General features: G+C 46.3%; 1 long non-coding RNA gene across 1 annotated transcript in view; it reads right to left on the minus strand.

Annotated features, from left to right (window-relative positions):
- Positions 1-22,983, minus strand: part of LOC125184400 (uncharacterized) — a 118,471-nt gene that overhangs the window by 35,451 nt on the left and 60,037 nt on the right. Inside the window, exons 5-7 of the long non-coding RNA XR_010833437.1 lie at positions 20,132-20,299; positions 16,179-18,112; positions 12,818-12,964 (exon numbers count right to left, since the gene is read on the minus strand). This is a non-coding gene — a long non-coding RNA (uncharacterized lncRNA). The remainder of the gene's footprint in view (positions 1-12,817; positions 12,965-16,178; positions 18,113-20,131; positions 20,300-22,983) is intronic.

Genomic DNA, 22,983 nt, shown 5'->3' on the forward strand with positions numbered 1-22,983 from the left:
CAACTGTGTCTGGAAAAGCGAAGGCCTGCCTGCCATCTCACAGCTCCCTTGTCATGCTGGACTCAGCATCTACCTTCCCAGCCTACAGCTCCCCTCCTTTTTCCATCTTCTTATCACACATCCTTTTAACCCATTTCATACTCAATTCTGCTCCCCCCTGCCCACATGCATGGCTCAGGTCTGGCCCGCTCACACATACCATTACACCAATTCCTCCAGTCCCGTTACCTACACCTAACCAAGGAATTTTTTTTTTTTTCCATTCTTCTTCCCTTTCTCTCATTCCTGTCTTCCCCGCAGTGTCATTCAACTCAAATTTGCTCCGGCTTGCTGTGGACAAAGCCTGTCTCTCTTCACATCCCTGCTCCAAACCACACCTATCAGCTCACTAATGCCACCCCACATCAGACACGATGCAGACATCTGCTAACTGTGCTTGTAATGGTACTTGTGTAAGGAAAGGCTTTTGTCTGGCTTCATTCTCCACCAAGAAAGCAGAAATGCGACCTGACTCTCCAACACGCATTTCATAATAAAAGTTTCATTCATAGTCCCAAAACAATGCTGAGCTTTACAAATCTTCCCAGAAGTAAATTAACCAATGATTACTTACATAATCTCTTTCTTTTTCAATCCTGACCAATTGGTTATGACAATTTATAAAGATCTTTCAGCCTTTGCCATTGCTGAGGCTGTTTCTATATGTACTCTGTGAGGGCTTGTCATGCTGGGAATTGCACCTCCAGGAAGCCTTTCCTAGCAGGCAGAAAATCAAAGGAAAAAAAAACCTCTGTCTACTCAGATCTTATTTCATAAGGCTCTCAGGTCCACAGCAGATGGACCCCTAGTGGGAATTTCAAAGGATCCTGTCCAAGTTAGACAATTGGATATCCATTGGGCTGAGGCACTGTAGGCATCTTCAGGAACAAAAAATGCCCGTACAAACTGAAACTAGGTGTTAAGTGCTTAACCAGGTCTGTGGAAGCTCCTTAGTTCCTATTTCTGGATGCACAAATGCAAGGGGTAAGACTAGTACACAAGTGGAAGTGCAGAAAACACCTTTTCTAAAGGCTTCCCTCTACTGGCTCTGCACTACCAACCCAGCATCATTATGGACTGGCTGGAAAAACAAACAAAGAGAAAAAAAACACCACAGCCAAACAATCTGCAGTCCTCCTCGGATGAAACAAATATGGTATGAAGAGCTCCTCTGAGTTGGAACAGTGAGGGTAAAAATGGAAGAAAACATAAGACTAAGGAGGTACTGCACATGGTGTCTGCAACCTCCCAGCCCCAGCAGGAACTGCACACAATGCTGCTGCTGTCCAACCCAAGGACATCCTCTTAAACAATGCCTCGCTGTGATAATCCTGGAAGGATTTTCAACTCTGTCCTGTATAGCGTTTTAATTACTCACGCTGTTTCAGGATCTCAATCATGTACAGAAGGTATTTTCATCCCACTAATTGTAGGTTTCCCAGAGGACTCAATACAGTATTTCATATCCTCAGCGCTATTAGATGCTTCAGAAAAGCATCCAAACTTCCAGAAATTAATTTTTTTTAATGTATGTGGACATGGGGAAGGAGAAAAAAAAATCAGGATAAAGGAAGATTTTTAGGCCTTAAACAGAAAAGTTATTCTGCCTGTCAGCTTTCAGGGAGAAAAAAATAAATAAATAAAATGGGATAACATTATAACAGCCTCATCTAAGTCAGCAGCAAGGAACCTGTCATTTCTAATGGTAACAGCATGCAGCTATACCCTTGCACATACAAGAGCAATTTAATTAGTCAGTAGCTAAAGGTTGTACCTATATCAATGGCATCCACCCTAGGAAGCAGTTCCCAGCCTCCCAGGCCAGGCAGTACAGAACATCCCATGCCAACACCGCCCCAGGCTATCTTGGCTCTAGAGCAGGCTGGCCATGCCCATAACGTACGACACTTGGCCTTGTGGCCACAAGACATGAGTTGCTCGTGTGCATGTGCTTTAAGTCAACAAGCCTAAAACAATTTGAGAATGGTGCTGCAGCCCGCGAAGGCAATGTTTTTACAGCTCGATGCCGACAGGCTGTGTTGCGTGCCCTGCAGAAGGGGGTGGTGTGGGTGGGGTGCACCCAAGAGCACAAGGTCTGAGATGGCGTGGAAGGACTGTAAGGGGCACAGGGAAGCCAAAGTGGGCACAGTGCTGTGCTGCCTGCTGGGACTAGGCGTGACGGTCTTCTTGTTGGGTTCAACCCAATGTTGGACATAAAAACGGCTGAGGGAGCTGAGATGTCCAGCAGTGCAGACTTATTTACTGCAGGCTGTCATCCTCCTGAGCATTGAAGAGTCAGAGACCTGCAGGCTCTGAGTGCATTAACTAGAGCCATATATTTTGAAAGAACGGAAAAAAAAATGGAGATTTCTAAGTGTATCTGTACAACATATCTGAAAAGTAATAATCATACACTACTGCATTCCCTGGAGTAGTGGTAACATCATCCCCTCCCACCATGCCAAGGAAACTGAGACACAGCCCAAGGAAAAAACTGTGATTCTAGCAGAAAAAAGGCGGAGACCTGCCAAGTTCCAAGAGCTCACAGGGCTGGGAAGGGGATGAAGACTTAGTGGGTGGGGGGTCTGTAAACCGAAGTTGAGCTCCTTTTTCTAGCCCCTTCCTATTAGTTACAAAGTGCTTTAAAGTGAAGATAATGTTCGTCCCACAGATTAAGACACTTGTTTGTGCATTAGCTGAGCAGTGATAACCCTTCATACACATGATCTTAGTCATACAAAAGGTAGCTTTGGCACCTTGGCTTATAAGTGGGTCTGCAAGCTGATCAGAGAGATTTAGGTTGCTGTACCTTAACTGTGACCTCGAGTCCTCAGGAAAATAATCCTTCATAATTATGATCTCTGGACTATTGTGGTATGCAAATCCCACGAGGCAAGTCTGATTTACTCTGCCTCTTAGTGAACAAGAATCTGCGTCACAAAACCCATTATCACAGTTGGCATTAACCAGCAAGCATCCTGCTAATTATCTCTGCAAAAATACCCAGTTGAAATGGTCTGGGCAAGCCAGAAGACCCCTACCTGCACAAGAAATGTCCTTGCTGATGTGAACTGGCTGATCAGGACATGAGAACATGCAGCATCTCTGCCAGTGCTGGAGAAGGATTTTGTAGCTCATCATAAACATTTTTTCGGTAACAATTAAAGGTGATGGATCTTAGCACTGGTCAGGAGTTAAATTGAATGGAGCTCCCCAAACCAAATAAAAAATAAGGGCAAGACACTCTGCTAGGGACTTCAGAGATCTCAGGACTTTGGGCGTGTTTCCACTCAAAAGGATGATGTGGATTGAAAGAACAGGCCGACAGAGCCAGTCACCTGAAGCAGTGACCTGTGGGTCCTGTCTCCACCGACAGCAACTTTAGCTGGAGGGAATTCACTCATGCTGCCTGCAGCCCCAGCACTCTCACCCAGCATATCTGATTGGGGTGGACCATGAAATATTACAAAAATGGAACTTTTACATTCCCCGCAGGGGTACAAAGCACAGAGAAAATGGCATGACTCAGATACTGCCTGGAACATATAATGAGGATATTAAACTAGATCGTCATTTTATAGGTTACTTTATTTTTAATTGAAAAAAAAAAGAAAGAAAAAAAAAGAAAACAGAAGCCAAACAGCCTACATATTTGGCCTTCAGATGAATTTTTGGTTTTACGTGACAGCTTTTTCCCCTACTTAAAAATTTGCATAAATACTGTCAAGACAGGACACGCATGGTAAAGAGTATGCAAAAGTCAGAGCTAAGCCCAGCTGCATGCCTCTCTCACCGTGCTCTGCCAGGACAGCAGAGGTTGGCCAGGGCTGGCACTGGGAGCAGTCCCCATTTCTGCGCGTCACCAGGTCAGGGACTTGGTCCTACCAGCACACAGCCTTCTCTTCAGTGAGCCCTTCTCAACTACAAGGACATTAAACAGAGCCTAGTTGCAGTCCACTCAGCCCTTTTCCTGCACCATCACTGTGGTGGAGACAGGAGTTTGCTTATTTTCCTGCGAGGTGACCTCCCCAGCAGGAAGCTGCTGCTGTTCTCCTGCCAAGAGGGAAGAGCAGGAGCAGCACAGCGGGGAGACACAGGGATGCTGGAAGGAAGGTGTCACCGTAAGGTTGTGTTTACCCATGCAAGGGCACCTCTTCAGCTCTGGGTGATTTCACGCAGATTTAAGTCAGCTGGTTCAAACGCCCATGCAGCCACTTAACTTGGGGTTCGGGATTTATTTCAGCTAACAGGATTAAGAAAGGTTTAAGCTAAAGCAAAAGAGAAGAATGCACACAAGCACTTTCACAGCTTAGCAAATAAACAAACACAGAGCAAATCTGTCTTTAGCCATGGCCAAAGTAACCACAGCTCCCATCCCAGCAACCCTCCTCACAGAGAACATTTTATCTAATGCCATCCTCTTGGCTGCTTTTCCTGCTGCAACCCTACCTTACCACCCACTCGGCACACAAAATTGCTGCACTTTGCACCTACATACTGCTAAATAGCTTACATCACTCCAGAATTTGGCCCAACTAGCCACACTAGCATAGGAAGAAGTGTACAAAACAGCTAAGTGAATGTTTTCTGTCCCGCTAAGATGGCAGCGGGCAGCAGTGCATGCCTCTGATAGGGGTGCCTGCAGAGGGAATGTGCTGCAGTGGGGAAAGCTAGAGGCAAAGAAGAGGGAGCCACTATGCTGCCTGAAGCATGGGGAGGCTCAAAACCAGGCCCCACCAAGTCTTCCAACATCCCTACTGGTAGGAAAACACCTCCCATTTAAACAGTCCCTTTTCACTGAGGACACTTGCACAACTGAATTGAAAGGGCAAGCAATTCTGCTGCCATCTGAGCTCTGCAGCAGTTCAGCTGGTGGTACAACGTGACCGAGCAGTGAAAGCAAAGTTTCCTGCATCCTCCTGAAAGGGCAGGGCGGATCTGCATCTGCAAGGTGCGGTTGCCTTGGGATGGAATTTGGTAGGGACTCGGGGGTAATAGCAGGAGTCCCGTGATGCTCAATCTCAAGAGGTGAGGATGTTGGTTTTACATTTCTTCCAAAAGGTTAGGAGTTGTGGTGAGCCTAATCATTCCGGCATGTCAGCCTATGCCATCTAGGGGGAAGAGCACCACCTTCTGAATTACCAAGTCAAATTGACTGTAGCAATCAACTTTTCCTTCTAAGTCCCCCATCCAAAAACAAACAGGCCCAACCCTGCTTGACTTATGAGATAATAGCCCAAGGCACTGTAGCTCTCTGGGACATCACTGCCTCACCCATCATCTACAAACATCAGTTGTGCAGGGATCGTATAGATCTCTCCCAAATTTTACATACACAAAGATCTCTGACCAATGACACAAGCCCATTAGAAAGTGCCTGCAGCACCTCTCCGAGGTGGTAGGTAACCAGCAGAGCCATGGAAATAAGGACAGAGCGGTGGAGTCAGAAGGAACACGCACTGCACAGAGCTCTAACCTCTCCTGGCTGGCACCCAGTGAAAACCTCTTGCCCAAGCTGGTGCTTGTCATTCAAAGGCTGCCTTTTGTGAACCCTGCCACACCAACACTTTGCTGCTGCTCAGCTCCACTCTAAGTAGCATATTCATCTTCCCGTCATCACTTCAGAACCTATTTGCATTGTTAAATTACTAAAAGAAATTGTTTTTCCCTTGGTATCTTACAATCAAAGCTGCCTGGGCTAGAGATCTTTCTTTTGTTAAAGCATGTTACTGCCCTTAATGGGTTTCTCAAATGCATAATCCATACCTTACACTTCAGAAGTCATAAAGTCTTATTGTCCTGTAATTCAGGCCTGGTTCAACACCTACTGAAGAGAAAGCAGACAGTTCTCATTGATTTTTTTCCTGGGTCAGGCCTCAATGCAGAAACCTTCACCACTACTGAAGGAAACAACTGTACTCATCCATACCTTACAGGTGACTAAACAGAGGTACGACAAGCTACAGAGGTCTGCGAGAGGTCAGGTGGTGACTCTGACTCTGTGTTAAGACCAGAAGGTCTGGACTGTGGATCCAAGACGGCTGCTTTAAGCACTACCTGCCGCTTCCCTTCAGGTGCTTTGCAACATTAAGGGAACCATGAAACACAAAAAGAAAAGGAGAAAAGTAGCTATTAATCTTCTCCTAGCTAGGGCAAAAATGCTGCTGCCTGAAGTATGCAACTGGTACGTGTGATGACCATTTCGTAAGTGTCATAACCTTAGATTAGCCTTATACCTCAGAATTAGTTCCATTCAACAGCTTAACAAAAAAATCAAATGAAATCATTGAGAATATGAATACTGCTTCTGCACACAAGAAAGCTAGGAGGGGCTGACATTATATAGAGCAGAGGATCAGAATTCATATGACCCTGATGGTCTGGAAGAACTGAATGAGGGGAGGAGGCGTAATTCAGTAAAAATCAGTGCAAAATGTTACACTTGAACAGTAGTAATCAACTGCACAGACACAGGACAATAGACTGAAGGCGCGTTCGTGGCTCATGAAGTGAGCATCAGCCACACTGAATGGGCCAGCGAGACAGAAGCCACTGACCAGCACTCCCTCAGTAACTCTGTAATAATTTCACTTTTGATTCCTGGTAATATTTCTGTAATAATTGTACACTTTATGGTTAAGAAAGAAGCTTGAAAAATAGTTTAAGGGTAATCTAAAGGTTAAAAAAGTTGAATCTTTAAAAAAAGCTTGAAAAAAGTTTATCTTATGTCATGATTTGGCTCGCGTTGGATGAGAAGATCCAGGATTTTTGATCACCATTTGGCAATGCTTACTTGCTTCCCTAAAGGGTTTTAAAATGGCACCAACATTACAACAACAGCGTTACCTCCTCCTATTGTCTCTGTCTTCACCACATGGATATCTCCAGCTTGGTGCAGCTCCCAAAGCACCCAGCCTGCACAGGGGTACAAAGCACCTCCCTGCTGTACCGCAGCTCAGCACCAAATTATTCTTTCATTTTCTGCAAAACTTTCTAAAATCTGATCTAATTCACTCTGCACTGTTGTGTGTAGGTTTTGCAACACTCTCCACCTCCCAAATTTCACTCTCTGTACACAGCAAATGTTAACATTCACAGCAAGTTTTCCCTCCAGGTATCAGCCTGGCTTTCTTTCAGAGCAATCTCATTTTCCTACCTTCATGCACACTTGTATTTCCTTAAAGAGCTTGAACTCCTATTAATAGAAGAGTCTAAACAACAAGTGTCAAAAAGGATTTTTTTAACCTGTTTTCCTTCAGTCAGCACCCTCCTTCCCTGCAGACTGGGCACCATCTCCAGCCTACTCAAAAAGCTGTGACCTTACCGACATCAACATCTCATTTTTATCCTCATTTTCCATTCCTTGTAGACAACAGAAAAATATCAACTTGTGTGGATCACATCTGAAACCACGTGCATAAGTTCAAAGATAATTAGCCTTTTAGTTACTTAATGCTGTGCAAAGCACACATTTAACAGCTAAAACTGATTTTAATCTTTGCTTAATTCTTCTGCCAGAGAGTCCCATTCATAGTGAGGCAGCTGTCTAAATATCTCGGCCCCTTGGGGCGCGGAGACAAGCGAGCCTCTTGCAGTGCTCTTGAGTGACCCCAGCTGGCTACTGCCCCCACAGCACCCAAGAGCCCCTTCCAACTTTGGGGCAGAGGATGCAAACGGGGCTAGATCCCCCCAAAAGAGGACTTATCAGGGAAGTGCAAAAGCTGTCACTCTCCTTGGTTCAGATAACCCTTTTTAAAGCTGTAGCAGAAGGTTGGGTAGCAAGAGTGGTAAAATTCATGCAAAGCAATGTCCTTATTAGTGAGGAGTGCATGGATTTACACCGCTGTCACACTGGCTAAGCACAAAACTTCACCTTTGTCCCACAGGACAGTGAAATGGGTCTCTCCCTTCCACCAAAAAGGCCCTGAAAGACCAGAGGGCAACTGCAGAAGGTGGGACAGTCACACGTGGTTGTACCCAAAGCCACAAGACTAATTTTTTTTCCCTTCATACCCCTTTGTATATGCTTTGCCATGCTACGAGCACCTGCTTGTAATAATACTCCCCAAAAGCAAGCAAATAGGCTATTTTTTAATCATCTCAAATGGCCTTCTGCAGAATGTGATTAGACATCAGTGCTTCCTCCAACAAGCAGCATGCATACATCCGCAGAAAGGGATGACTCGAGGACACAACAGCAACAAAAAATGAATGAATCTGTTCTCTGCAACAGGCAGTAGCCTACATCAAGGTTAATTTATTCTGGTGTCTTAATACACTCCAATATTTAGAGTACCAAGACATAACAGTGTAACCAGATGATTATCCTCGCATGTGGGCTATGTAATGCATGGCGATGAGAAGGAGCTGAACTAAGGAATATGCTTATGCCTGTGGTGCGATGACAAGATATACTTTGCTCCTTCTCAAGAAGGCTAATATGCAACTCATCTTCAGACCAAGGCCGACTATCATTTTGGGATTAAAATGCCCATTATCGCATTTTATTTTTGCTTGATCGGTTTCTCTCAGTTGGCCCTTACATTCTACAAAACAGGGAGTAGTAGCATAAAAATTGCATTACTTTCAATATGTTGCTGACTTTTAATCAGCAAGGCTGCCAGTTATAACCATTCGATAGTTTTTGCCTCCCTGAGATGTGAGGAGCTTGAACAGACAGCCCTGTGCAAGGAATTGATGCAGGAGCCGGGAGGTGAAGGCATGAGAAGAAAGGACCCAGATCGCAAAAGGCATTCATTCGGAAAGCAAACAGCCAGAAGAAGATATTTTACTTTCAGACTGGTGTTCAGATGGCCTAAGTGTCAGTGTCTCTGCCAAATTACTTCCCAGTGTGTGGCTCTCAGTGGCTCCCTGCTCAGTACCTTACTTCAGACCCAGGACTGACTCCTAAGAGACACAGCGCTGATCGGGAATACCAGGGGTTTAGGAGGAGTTCAAATGCCCTTCAAATGGCAGGGAGTTTTATTTACCTACTCATTTACTTAAGCTGTGCAGTTACCTAATAGCTTGCACAGCACTTTGAAGCAGAAAAGCTCTAGAAAGGAGCATTAGAATTAGTCATAAAAGCTATCATAAAGAAAAGGCTCTCTCTCCCCCTCTCCCCAGCTTCCCTATAAACCCAACATCTCCAGCACTAAAAGAGTATTACCTCACACAGAAATGATAAAAGCCTGATCTTGAATAAAACAACGAACTGAACTCACAAATCATACCTAAGAAACGATAGTGAGGCTTGCCTAGAAACTAAGATTTCAAAAATAACAAAAAATCCATTTGGGATCCTCCAGGCTTGCATCTGAGCCTTTCAGCCCCCTTGACAGGAATTTGTACCGACAGTACAACTGTACGAGGCTCTTCTCTCGCAAAACCAAATGCAAAACACAGGCTATCACAAGACAGGTAACAAAACAATGAGGTTGACAGCTATACCCCTTAATATTGCTACTTTTCCAAATTTAAGAATTTTCTCAGTATTATCATTTAGGACACTCTACCCTTTCCTTCTCGTGTGAGGTTGATGGGTGCTAAGGGCCTCCTACAGCTCACTGAAGTGCTCAGCACTTGCAGGATTCAGTTTTGGATCAATGTTCTCAGCCTTGCAGATAAAAATACAAATAAATCAAGCCGCAACCAAAAAAATCCCTCTGGTAACCCAGAAGAAAGCTAATAGTCATTATATTCATCTGCAGGAAGTGAACTTTCCCTGTCCTTACTGATTTCTCTTATTAAGCACTCATCAAGCACTGATAGGAATTTTTTGCAGGAAATGGGAGTACAATGTGTTAGTAAGAAAAACACCAATAGAGCAGGCAGCCAATATGAGCCACTTGACATTTCAGGAAATTAAGTTATACTGTGGTCCCAGCTTATAAGTTCAGCAAGACCCACAAGGGAACCCTTCGGAGACCTGCTGTGCTTTCATTTCAAATGTGCCTGCTACATGGGCTAATTGAGGGCAGTAGCCGTGTGTGCTCTGTCACAGCCATCCTGCTGCCCTTCCCCTCTCACAGTGGCTCCTGTGCTGCTTGGAGACTGCATCACCTCACAGCTTTGTTCTTTAGATGCTGAGCGTGCTCTTCTGGGGGCGAGGAAAAAGAGGATTTGGAAGGTCAAAAAAAAAAAAAAGAGTGAAAACAAGAAAAGAGTTTCAGAGAAAGACGCTGAGATCTCTGTCAAACAGAGCTGAATATATATATATATATATTTTTTTTTTTCAGGATGGAAAGTTCAAAGTCCAAAGGATCTGGCCCCTGGATGACAGATCACTTGGGGACTACAGGTACTGCAAGTACAAGCTGGTGTGCCAGGATCGAGGAGCGAAGCTCAGAAGTTGAGTGGCTTTATAGGTTGCTCTTGGTTCCATGTGATCATGGGCAGAAAGGAGAAGGTTGAGCAAAAGCAGTATTCAGGCCAGTAATGTAGGAGAGACAAGCATCCTGAAATGAAGGCAGCAGCCACCAAGGATGGTGTTTGTTCAGCCGTATTCCCAGGGCATCTCCTGCTGTAGACATGGGCACAGATGACAGCAAACCACCTCATACAGACATCCTCTTCTTCCCCTAAGTCAAGGTTGAAGCCAGCTGGAGAAGCCGTGAGCTGCCACCCACAAGCCAATGTCCCAACAGGTTCTCAGCTGTGAAGATGGCAAGAGAAGGAGCTATAGCAAAGCCAAAACACCCTCCCTTTGCAGGGAGGACAGAGAGAGGAAGGAACTTTGGAAGCTCCTAGGAAATGTGCCCAGGCAGCCCCTCTCCCAAGGGGAGTGCCATGCTCTCTCTGCCAGCCGAAATTTGCTTTGGGAGACAAAGGACTGCACAGGTACAAACACAACTTGGGTCCCCAGGGCTCTACATTTTCCAGAGCATGCTTGGATCATTTTGGTAAGCCAGCAGGATTGCAGCCAATACTGCTGCTATTCCCAGTTAAAGGTACCTTCCTCTAAGGTACCACACAGGAAACTACTCCTTCCTCCTCCTGTTAAATTGGTGGGTGCTGATGATCTTCCTTTCAGCCCACTGAAGTGACCAGAGCTTGCAGGATAGGGCTTCGGCCTAATTTGGGAGAGGTAGCTGGCCCACTGTTGTCTCACTGTTGCTCTGTGTGCATAACCTGGCTAAGAAGGGCTTCAATACCCTGCTTAGCCATCAATCTATTCTCTGACACCAGGCAAGCATACAAAAGGTAGGCCTGAAGAGCTGAAAGGACCTGCTTGAGATCACTCAGCTGGTCAAGGGAGGGTAAGAAGCAGTCAAAACCTCCCCTTTTCTCTCCCCATCCTCCCAGCAGAGCCCTGCTCCTGACAGGGGAACAGTCAGGGATGAACCAAGCCCGGAAAGCTCCACCCGATGAAGCATTATGAGACTGTAAAACAACCCAGCTACTGACCAGCCTGACTGAGGAGCAGCCAAAACCTTTTTGGGGAAGGGGCATTGGGAGTCCCATCATCTTCCATCCCCTGCAACATCTGCTCCAGCATTTGCAAGGTGCGCAATACAGGGAAGTCACGGGAAGGTAAAGCAATTAAAACAGTAATGCTGAAAACATTCACCTCCATGTAGGCGTGGAAACCTTCAAGTTTCCTTTTTATTATACGGATGGGATCCTGCTTTTCACTGGCACAATAGAAAATAGCCACAAAAATTCCACACACACAGCATCAGACCCTGCGACCAGCCTCGACACGCAGAGCGTCAGTAATAAAACACACCCCTACAGGGATTTAGTGCTTTGGCTTGTGCTCAGCTGGGGGGCTTGGGCAGGACTTTCACTCTTCAGACACAAAAAATATTAATTATAATCAGCTCTGTCATTATTTCAGTCCCAACACTCCCCCTTCCCTGTCAGCAAAGGGGAAAGGAGCCATGCGCTGGTAGAACCATGGGTTTTGCATGAATGAGGCCGTGCGCACGCGTGCATGTGCATCTGCCCTGGAAATCAAACAGAAGCTTTGGAAAGGGCATCCTGGGAAGGGTCCCCAGGTGCCAGAGGAGAAAACCGGGGAAATATTCTTTTATTAGAACAATTACAACAGCTGCTACATGTACTTCCTTGTGCGCACACAGGCGCAGCCCTCTTCCTGCCTGTCACACACAACCCCTCTACCACAGAGCCTCTTGCACAACCAGGTGCTAAAGTAGCTTTCAACTGAAATCTGTGCAGAAGCCAGGGCCCTTCTCTTACCCAAGTTCCACACATCCCTGATATGTTTGTTCCCCCTGACACCTACCCCAGTGAATGTCCCGCCCTGTCCTGTCCCACCACAAGGAAGCGAGTGCCCACAGTGCACGCTTAGGGAAGGTTTTGTGCTGGCACCACAACAGGTCCTGCAGTCATCAGGACAAGCTTGGAGTGCAGAGGGTCTGAAATGGCCAGCCAAGGAAAGGACATCCCAGGACTCCTCAATTGCTCTCCCTTCCTATAGACTCCCTTTTCCTCCCTTTCTAACTGACTTTTGCCAAGAACTGAAGTAGTGGTGTCTTGCAAGAGCAATTAATCAATGGTTAAGTTCAGGGTAATGCAACGAAGTCCAAGGCTTAGCTGTTTGTCAAACACCTCTATGCTTTTTCATTTGCATGGAAGAATAAAACAACAAAAACTATCAATTTCTCTATCAGAATTTGCAAAGCTGCTACCGCAATGCCTGGAAACCTTCTCCCCTTGGGTCCTGGTTAGACTAGTTGCAAGGCACAATTCCTGATTTTCCACTACACCCTTCCATTTCACTGTCACTTTCTCCTTCCAGCTCTACTCCACCCACCTGTCTGAGCTATTCCACTTCAGCCTTTTATCTGGTATCCAGTCTGAGAGTTTGAGTGGGATGGTCTCCTCAGTAGCTGTCTGTGTAGTGTCCACCAACGCAGCATCCTGATCCACATCTAAAGGCTCCAAGGGGACATCCGCAAACCTGTGGGGACACAACTGTGTTGGCTTTCATCAAAAAGCCTCCAAAGGCAGGAAATACACATAGACCAGTGTTCCTCCCCCCCCCCCCCGCCCCTTACACACACTTCCTTCCTTCCCAGTTAACCTGCAATGCAAATAGAGCTTAGGAAGAGCTCCAGGCAGGATCCCTGGACAGTCCAAACTACCCCTGGACGTACTACATGGTGGCACTCCTCCGTGCTCCCGCTGCATGTAGCTGCAGGGCTTAATCTGCAAATTGATCCAGATGGACAATTACTGGAAAGATGGAGCTGCGATACAGTGAGTGAGACAAGGGGGACAGCTACAGAGATGTGCTGGAGCCTATCAGAAAACCCATAGCTTAGAACTGCCAGCTTAATTTTCACCTTCAGTGGTGCTGCTTACACTTTCACCTGGCCGTGCACCCAGCCACAGCTGATGAGGTCCCAGATGCTGCTCTTCAGGTCTGTTAGCATGATGCCTTTGCTTTGTGCAGGTGTTGGCAACCACACTTGCATACAAAGCAGGGCAAGATCAGCCTAGTCTGGGGAGCAGCACTCCAAGATCATCACTGGAGGCTACATTTCAGCTTGCAGGCCCCACCCCACAGGGTATGGGATGTCCTCTCCCTTCACACAGTTGCACTCCATCCGTTCCCAGCAGGCTCATGTACCAGAAACAGAAAGATATTCTGATCAGGGCTCAGAGCAAGGCCCAATGAAAGTTTAAGTTGAAGAACTTTTCTGGTTAGACTTCCTTGGGACAAACCACTCCACTGCAACTCACTATGCCTCAGCTTCTCCATATGGATGTTGGAGGGATGTCAGACTTCTGAAGCTCCAGAAAATCTAAAAGGGACAAGAGTTAAAACGCTAAGGGCTGCTGATGAAGCCCAGTAACATCCCAGCTACCTCAGCAGCATCTGTCCATGTGCAATTGATATCCAACAAGCCTTCATAAAAAGAGGTTAGTAAGAAGACAGACAACCTTTTGACCTGTAAGACAACCATGATACTTCCAGAGGCTTGCAAAGTGCTCAAGCACCTTTAACAACAGTGCATCAGTTCTAAGAATCGAGGAAGAGTAAAAGCATTTGCAATGGGCTCATAGCAGGATGCATAAAGGTCTCCCAGAAACATGACACCTAGATAGGCAAAGCACAGGTGTCTACAAAGTGTTTCTGCAGAGGCAGAATATTGGCTGAGCTGTGAAAGATGTAGCTCAGCAGCTCGCCCCCTTGCCCTAAATAACAAGGTGGTGGCATCTGGGATCCTCCCCCACCAGGCCCGCCAGCAAATGCCCCAGCAATCCCTGCCTGTGTGCACCCCTGTCATCACGCTCCGCCGGGCATTAGTAGAGGACAGCACCCCACCCCAAGAAGACATGGGGCATTCCTGGCACCTCGCCCCGAAGGCAAGGTCATCAGACTCTATGACAAATTCTTTGCCTGCCGCATCTCCGGTGGTATGCAGGGGAACACAATCCTGCCACGAGCAAGAGCCAAGTTTGATTAGGGCTGATCACTCTCAGATCCTTCCTGCAAGGATCTCGCAAACACGGTGTTACTGGCCACCCTGAACGAGCCCAGAGGCAAGGACACGAAGGCTTGGAAGGGAGTTTGGACAAGTCTCGCGGAGATATAAAGCAGAGCTGCAGAGCCCATCAGAGCAGATGCTCTTCCTGGACAGAAGCACAATGGAAAGCTGCACTTTTCCCGGTGCCCTAGAACCCAGTGTGCACAAGACACCACAAATGGACATGGCAGAGCCTTCCAGGCATCCGTTCCGACTTGGCACTGACATGGACCTTGGAACAGAGCAACTCTGGCCTTTTCCAAAATGATTCACTTGACACAAGGCTCAAATACTTGGCTGAGCAGAGCAGGGATCCACCCTCATTCTCCCTCAGGCACCCTCTGTGGGACCTTGAGCGGGTCGTCCATCTCCTCTACTCCGTGCTTCAGCTCTCTGTTGAGGACAGCAGCCCTTTCTCACCTCGACTGAAAACTGTGACTTAAATTATTACACAGAGGACACTTGGGCCATGGTAATGGCCTCATTCCCCCCAGCCAGCTCTGGGGCACATATCTAGTGAAGATTTCCCTCCTTGTGCTCTGCAGCAGCAGTGTACAAATGCCATCAACCACAGATACTTCACGGATCTGATGAGCCCATAGGGCTCCAGGAGTCAGAAGGGCCAGGCCAACGTGCAAAGCCTCCACAGTGCCTCTAACTCAACCAGCCCTGGGAAGGGGAGTGTCCCACCTCAGCAAAGAAGCCCATGAAATGATAGCACAAGTCTAGATTGTTTTTCCCTGTATCCAAAATGCATCTCTGTCGTATGTGCCGTCTGTCTTCTCTCCGTGATGCAAACCCACCCTGCTTCAGCCAGCAAACAACAAAGGCAACTATAGAGACAGAAAATATTAAGAAAACCCTGTCCTAAAGTCTCCTCCTGGCCACATTTTCCCTGCCACCATCTGTTTCGCAAATGCAACAAGCTATACTAAACAACCCCCCGGTAGCTAAATTCCTTGCATCTCAGAAAACTACATGCATCCCCGTGCCAAAGTAAACAATCTCACAGATAGTTTACATCAAAAAGAGCACTAATTTCATTGTAAGCAAAGGAACAACAAATTGGTTCAAAGCCTGCCACGGTGTGCTGTGAGGAAACTTCTCCCAGCTAAGACAACCATAGTTCAAGGCACACTTGTGCTTTCTTCATGTGGAGCTGCCTTTTTTCCCGTGTTCACGTGCAAGGTCAGAATTATGGGATATAAGCAAATATCCAACAACTCAATCCCAAGCTGATCCTCAGACAGTGGAGACCACCAGGTTGAGAGGAAATGGTCAGGGGAGGGGAAAGGTGAGCCTCCTGTTTCCACTTGAGGCTGGGAGCTGGCCTAGCTTTGGCTCTGACAGTTCCTGAGCTGGGGGGATCGTCTCCTCTGGGAAGAGTCTTGGAGCCATTGCTCCAGCTAGGATCCCAGGTTTGGCTGGATGCAGGCTGAGGACAACCCTGCTCAGACTGCACTGCTCAAGAAAGCTGGGGGATTTATGCTGGTCATTCATTAACTGGCTCTAGTACCAGCTTCTTTCAAGTCCTCCATGCTCATGGCATGTTTCAACCACTGGGACCCATAAAAAGAGACTTTTTAATCTGGACTATAAAGAGTTGCAACCTAAAAGCATGTCCCAGAGGGCTGAGCTCACCCATGGCACTGCTAGGCGGAGAACAAAAGGTGCCTCCCACGGAGCAGAAGCAGGCTGCTTGGTGGCACTCCCCCCGCAGATCAGTATGGCGCTTTTCAGAAGTTGTTATGGAGAAAAAGAAAAGGAAAGAAAAAAAAAACACCCTATAATCACTTCAAAGTGCATTGATTTGGAATCAAAATGCAGAGAACAGATTATTTTCACATGCTCCAGCTCCGGCAGAGACCCATGTAAACCCGCGCAACACCCCAAGGCGAGTGCAGAGACTTGGGAAACAGGCTGAATCCCAGGGGCTTTGCTAAATATCACAGACAATTCTCTCTGGTACCAGTTACAGCAAAGGAACCAGAGAAGATGAGACACTAAAGAAGGGCAATAAAAAAACGTTTTTCTTCTTCCTCTCATTACGTACTCCTGGAGGTGGCATACTGCAGAGAGCAACTAAATTAAGCAAACTCATTCCAGTGCTTTATACGTATTGATTATTTGACAGTCTCCTGTTAAATCAGTAGCTTTAAAAGCTCTTATGTAAAGGACATAGCAGAAATACATAAAGCTTGAGTTTGATATCGTCTATGGTAGTGTAAATCAAAAACAAGTCCACAGATAAGAACAGAATTAGAGTGGATACAATAAGTACACAAAAAAGGACTCAAAGCAGCTTACAGATTTAATGCATTCTGCTGATGGGGTTGCGGGGGGGAGGGAGGTTGTTTGTTTTTTTAATCCACAGAGTTTTCATGCATACAGAAAAACAGAAGTAGATAAGGGATCTAAACCTAGATCCCATTGCAATCTGAGGAGGTTTGCCTATCAATTTCTGCGGCTTAAAGCACTTGGTTCTGAAGGCAAAGTTCAAATGAATATTGCCCAGGTGGCACTGCACAGCCCTCACTTTGCTAATCGTCATGCTGGAGCAGCCGATAAATTGGCAAAACTAGTTCGGAGGGCAGTCAGGGGAGGGATGGAAGCAGCACACGGTTGCCTTGGAGTTATCCAGGGTTATCTACACATCACGCTGTACGCTCCCTGCTTCTCATAATTAGAGTGTCTAGACAGGAGATGATGCTGGTGAAGCAGCAAGTAAAAAGGTTTTGCAGAATTTTTCAGAGGAGCCCAGCTAAAGCAGTGATTACAACAGAATGACAGGCATAAGACTTGCAGAACCCAGCTGAGATTAGAGTCAATTTTGACCTGAGTAAAGGTCCTTTCATAACCCTTCACATCCCAAAAAAGCTGCTGAATCAGAGCCCTGATGGCTCAAGCACTCAGGAGGGCTCAGTTTTTGAACCAGCCTCAGACTGGAGGTTTCTGCAAAAGTAATTGCAGCTGTGTCTCAGCTTCATCCAGATGCTGGCATTTAGCAGCCTCAACTTGTGTAAACCAGCTTCACTCCACTGAAGTCAACAACAATTGACACCAGCTGAGAATCTGGCTCTCGGTGCGGTTTAAATATAGTCTAAAGAAAGAGAACTTACAGAAGGATTGCCCAATTCCTCATGTCCATTTCTCCCTTGGGGTAGGGCTGAATAAGATGATTTTCTTCTTTTTAATTTAGCCCCAGTTATTTTTAACAACAGCATTATGAGCTCACATTTATTACAGCACCTTCCATCCTGCAGGAGCCAGGCTGCATTTCAGGCTTCATCAGGAATCACCAAGAGAGACGGACTTGATGCTCTGCACAGCACCAGGAAGGAGCCACCTCTGAATGCGACGTAGTGGATGCTCAGTGTGCACAGAAGCCTGGCCACAAACAAAACAAATCGTTGAGGGTACTGAAACAATTCAGCTTCAGCGTTGCAAGAGCAAGCCCCAGCCATGTGCACAAGGAAGCAATCCAAGCAGCAGTTTCAAATCTTGCTTGAGCTGGCCAGGAGATGGACACGATGTTTTCACAGCCATGCAAGGCGCCACAATCACACACTGTGGCCCTATAAGCACAACACAAGGACAGATTACCACATGTACTGCTGGGGAAAGGCAAACATTAGTGAGTTTTGGGAAAGGAAGAGTAGCTTGATCACTCCCTACTGCGACAAACCAGCACTCCATTGGCATTCCCTTGTCTCTCTACCTCAATCATCTCTGAGAAAGTTAATGGATCTGGCTCATTCATATGCAGTCTTCACGTAGACATTACCGGGTTCTAAAACTTCAGCAGCACTTATTGCCTAACTAAGGTGGGGGGCGTTGATGCCAGTGGCAGGCAGAGTGAAGGCGTAAGATAGATTTGATTCAGAGGACCCTTCAGAAACCTGAAAGGTCTGACAGCCCTGTTTGGGAGCAGGTGGGATAGTTGCCAACTCTTTTTTTCACTACAGGGGAGAAACTGGGAAATTGGAAGAAGAAAAATAAATTGTCTCATGGTCTTAAATCTGTGTGGTTATGCTAGTGATAGGGCGATGGTGACTTTTGTCAACAGCAGTACGGTTCATTTTTTCTGGTCTCAGACTAGGAAACCAGGGCCCACTTAGATGCTACCATATGGGAACTGCTGGGAAACAGCATCTTCCAGAGAGTTCCCCTCAAGCCACCACAGAGCAATGGAAATGCAGCAAATAAAAGCTGCAGCCACCACCCAAACGCTCCATCAAAGACATGAACTCTGGCCTTTTTTCTTTTTTTTTTTTCCTTCCTTTTTTTAAATAAATAAAAAAAAAACACCACCACCACAAACAAAAAAACAGATCCATTAATGAAAAATAAAGCACAAGGCAAGGGGTGATGAAAACAAATAAAACTAAGGCTGTGAAATGCCTGGTATGTAAGATGTGTTGAAACTTGCTGCTGACAGCAGCTTGAGCAGACATTCACATGCAGCCATTCATAAGATGCACAGTAATTACCTTCTCCGGGAGACTGTATTATGATGATTTCTTTAAGCAGAGCACAATATCTCTAGCAACAGGATATAATTACAGCAAAGGATATGCCTCTTAACCTCCCTCCACCCCCCACAGCTGGCTCAGGGAGAGAGCTGAGAGCCAGGGGCTCCATGGGGAGGGCAGAAGAAGTTTACCCTGTGCTACCACACTCATTACCTGGAGTCGAGCACACGTTTGATGGGAGATTGCGGTGGCATTGCTCCCACAGGAGCCCAGCCTCTCTCCCCCTTGGCTCAGGGTGGGAACACTCCCAACACAGCAGGACTTGGATAGAGCTGGCAGCAGCCACGAGGCCACCAGAGGAGTTCTGCACAGCCAGCCTGCTCTGGGCTGACACCTCGGTGGTAAATAAATAAATACCATAAATAAACAAGCAAGGGAATGACTCAGAACTGGAACGTGCTGGCAGCACGGTGAGGTGGCGGCACTTCCCACCTCCAGCCTGCAGACCAGGACCTGGCTGGCCCCAAATACCCCACTGCAGAGCCTCTTCGGAGACCTAGCATGTACTAGAAAAAAAAAAAAAAAAAAAACAAAAAAAAAACAAGGCTCCCTGATAAGGACTGGCACCGTGCCCAGTATGGGCTGGGGCATCTCTGGGGGATGGATGCCACCTCCTGGTGATTACCTGGCCCACCTGCGGCAGCTGAAATGCCAGAGTTGGTCCTCCCAGCCCAATTTCCTAGGACTGGCCATTCTGTTTTACGCCATGCACTTTTCCTCACTGTAGCAGTTCACAATTGTTCAGACATTGCTGCCATATACAAACGCCCTCCTAAATGTTTGAATTTAGGAGATACGCAGTGGAAGCAAGTAGCACCAAACCCACCTACTTAAACTCCTGCAGTCCTGGTCCTTGAGAGAGGCACAGGAAATTCTATTGCTGTAACATGTTAGATTAATGCACATAGTGTCCAAATGCCCAAGACAGGGATTTCCATAGTGCTTTGTACTAGATGGATCCCAGAATTGGATGAAGTTGAAAGCAATGGCAGAGCCCAGACAGCTGTACACTCAGCCAAGGCACTCAACCTCTCGCTGCTGCCATCCCCTCCTGGTACTCACTTCTCCAGACACATCTCTGGGATGATGAAGTAGCTAAAACAGTTGATGGGGGTGAGCAAGATTTGTTGTGCTCAGAAGCTGCTCAGCATGGTTAAGTCACATCTGCAGAGCAGCAGGTAGGAGGACACAAGCAGCACCACTTGCTTCTTCTCGTTATTTCTGTGAGTCCTAGGAAGACAATCAGAGAGTTAACTCCCAGCCCCATGTCTTCCCACCCCACACCAGAAATGCAGCACTGCATCTGACCCAGGGCTGTGCTGTTTCTATCCCAGGCACTGATTATCTGAAAATCAAAACAGGAGCTCAACCTTCATTTTGCAAAAGCATCCAGAGTAGGAGCACTCAGTGGCTTGGACTGTCCATACCAGATATTGAGAGCAGAGAGTCAGGGAGGTTTTCAGATCCCCTTTTCAAGATCTAGACGAGTTTACTTCCCATTCCAGGGTAGAGAATGTTTTATTTTAGATGGGAGATTGAAAAGCTCCTCTAACATAAAATAACTAAAATTAAACAGTAACCAATGTTTTCTTCATTGGCCTGGAAATTGTCTTACAAGTGAGAGTCAGCTTGGTGCAAGTCTGGAGGCTGTGATATCAGTAGGAGAATTTCCTTTCCATTTACAAAAGGAAATGATTTTTGCATCCACCGGATGGCAGTGTAGGGAGAGCAATCATATTAATCGTAGTATTATTTTCCTTTTAAGCCTCTCAGAAGCGATTGCAGACACAGTATTTCATTGCTTATTAAGATCTCCGCACGTTACAACCAGTGAAAGAAATCTAGGTCTCATTAATAAACTATCTTGTAGGATCTCCATAAGAAGACAGACCTGATTAGCCAACATCATTCAATACATGATTTGGCTTGCCTGACAATAAATAAATAAATAAATAAATAATAATTCATTGGAAGGGAGTGTGTTTTACACAGTCCACTCTTTACAATAAAAACAAAGCTTTTCTTTAGAAATACAAATAGTAAAAAGGCAATATCTCTAATACAACAGAAGATAACCTCGTGCATCAGGCTGGTCCTTGCTGACTGTACACACTAAGTTCAGTTCAGAGTTCAGATTCTGCAGAACTCTGAACTATTCTAAGCCCAAAAAGGCGACGTTTTCTTCAGCTTCTGCTGTCAAAACATTTGGATGAGCAAGAAAGGAAAGTCTATAATGCCCTGCCATATCTAAGACTAGAATTTATCTACCGTAGAGAGCAAGTTTTCTTTCCTGCGCAGCATTAAAGCTCTAAATAATGAAGCTGAATGCTAAGATCCAGGTAAGTAATATTACTGAAATCCATCGCATCAACAAGACGACTGCCCCAAGGTACCAAGTGGCGGAATACTAGCAGAAAACAAAGCATTTTAGAAAGCCAAGCCAGCGGCTGTCCTATTGCCACTAGAGGGCAATAGCAAACAAGCGACCAAAAATCTTGGGGTGAGAAGTTGTTCGCAGGAAACTGGTAAAACTGTCAAGCTGTCTTCAGTGGGGCAGCGATCCCGGGAGCAGCCTGTGATGATGATGAGCATCCTGTGCCCACCAGCACAGCCCCACTGAGGCGGGCAGGTAGCTCCTGCTGTCAGCTTCGGGTTTTGGTTCATCTGGGTCAGTCAGTGGAAAATATTCACTGATGGTTTGGAGCTAGAGAACAGCCACAAGTAAAAGAAGCACTTTTAACGGCATGTATTTAAGCATCATCAAATGGAAGGTGGTCAGATGCCGTTCTGAACAGATGACTGATCCAACATAGCACATCATTTGATTCCAGATGTGGCAGAGAGCAAGAAAGGAGAGGCTTCAGCAGCCAGATCTATTTGGCTTACCGAAGGGAAAGCTTGGAGGTGATTTGATCTAAATCTATCAACGTGTCTCAGCTGGGGTGGTGGTGGTGGGGAACACAACTGTGAGAGATGCTAAAAGGCTCCAAGAATCCAGCAAACAAAAATATAACTAGATCCAGAAGCTGAAATTAAAAGCCGGATAAAATCAAACTGGAAATAATACGAGCTTTTAAAAATTAAAACTTGCAATAATGCCAGTAGTTAATCACTTGAACAAATCATGTAGAGGAGAGTTTTATTCTCCACCCCTGGAGCACTTAAAACAAGATTTGCTGTCTCTCTAAAATATGTGCTATAGCTTAACAGTGAATTATTAGCCTTGATGCAGACATTATGGGTCCAGGTCTCGTCTGAATGAAGCAGAAGGTGAGACTAGATTAGCAAAATGGTCTTTTCTTGTAATTACAGTCTACAAATACCAAGGTTCTTCTTGCAGAGAATTGTCTCAGTTGTGGTGGCTGACTCCCACCTTTGGAAACTCCCTTCACAGGCTGTGTCAATGCAGAAGTGGCAGCAGCTCCAAGAACTCCACCACAAAAGGAACAGAGGTGGCCTCTGGCCGTTGGGGCAGCTTCTGTTGCCCAGTCATTACCCATCTCTTCAAAAAAAAGACCATGGACCTAAACAAACCATTCTCCTGGCCAAATTGTTCAGGGCCAACAGCTGCTGGGTCATGCTGTGCCCCCAGTTGGTGCACCAGTTCCTGGGCTGTGGTGCAAGCTGGGAAGAGACTGGGGCAGGAACTGACATACGACAGTGATGGAGAAGAGGTCTGGCCCAGTTTCCAAGTTTTGAGCCTCCGAAGACATTAGTCACACCGGAGTCATGTAGCAAAGAAAGTAATGTCTGTAGTGCTTACCCTCTTTGCCCCCAGACCTGGGCCACAGGGAGATCTTTATTGAAGGAAAAGGAATTTATACTGGATACAGCTCCGGGGGAGCTGCGCAGACAAAGACAGACCTGTGACTCAAGCATCTGAAAGCATCACACCGCAGAAACACCCCCAGCCT

The sequence above is a fragment of the Anser cygnoides genome, chromosome 9, assembly GCF_040182565.1.
Source record: "Anser cygnoides isolate HZ-2024a breed goose chromosome 9, Taihu_goose_T2T_genome, whole genome shotgun sequence".
Lineage (NCBI taxonomy): Eukaryota > Metazoa > Chordata > Aves > Anseriformes > Anatidae > Anser > Anser cygnoides.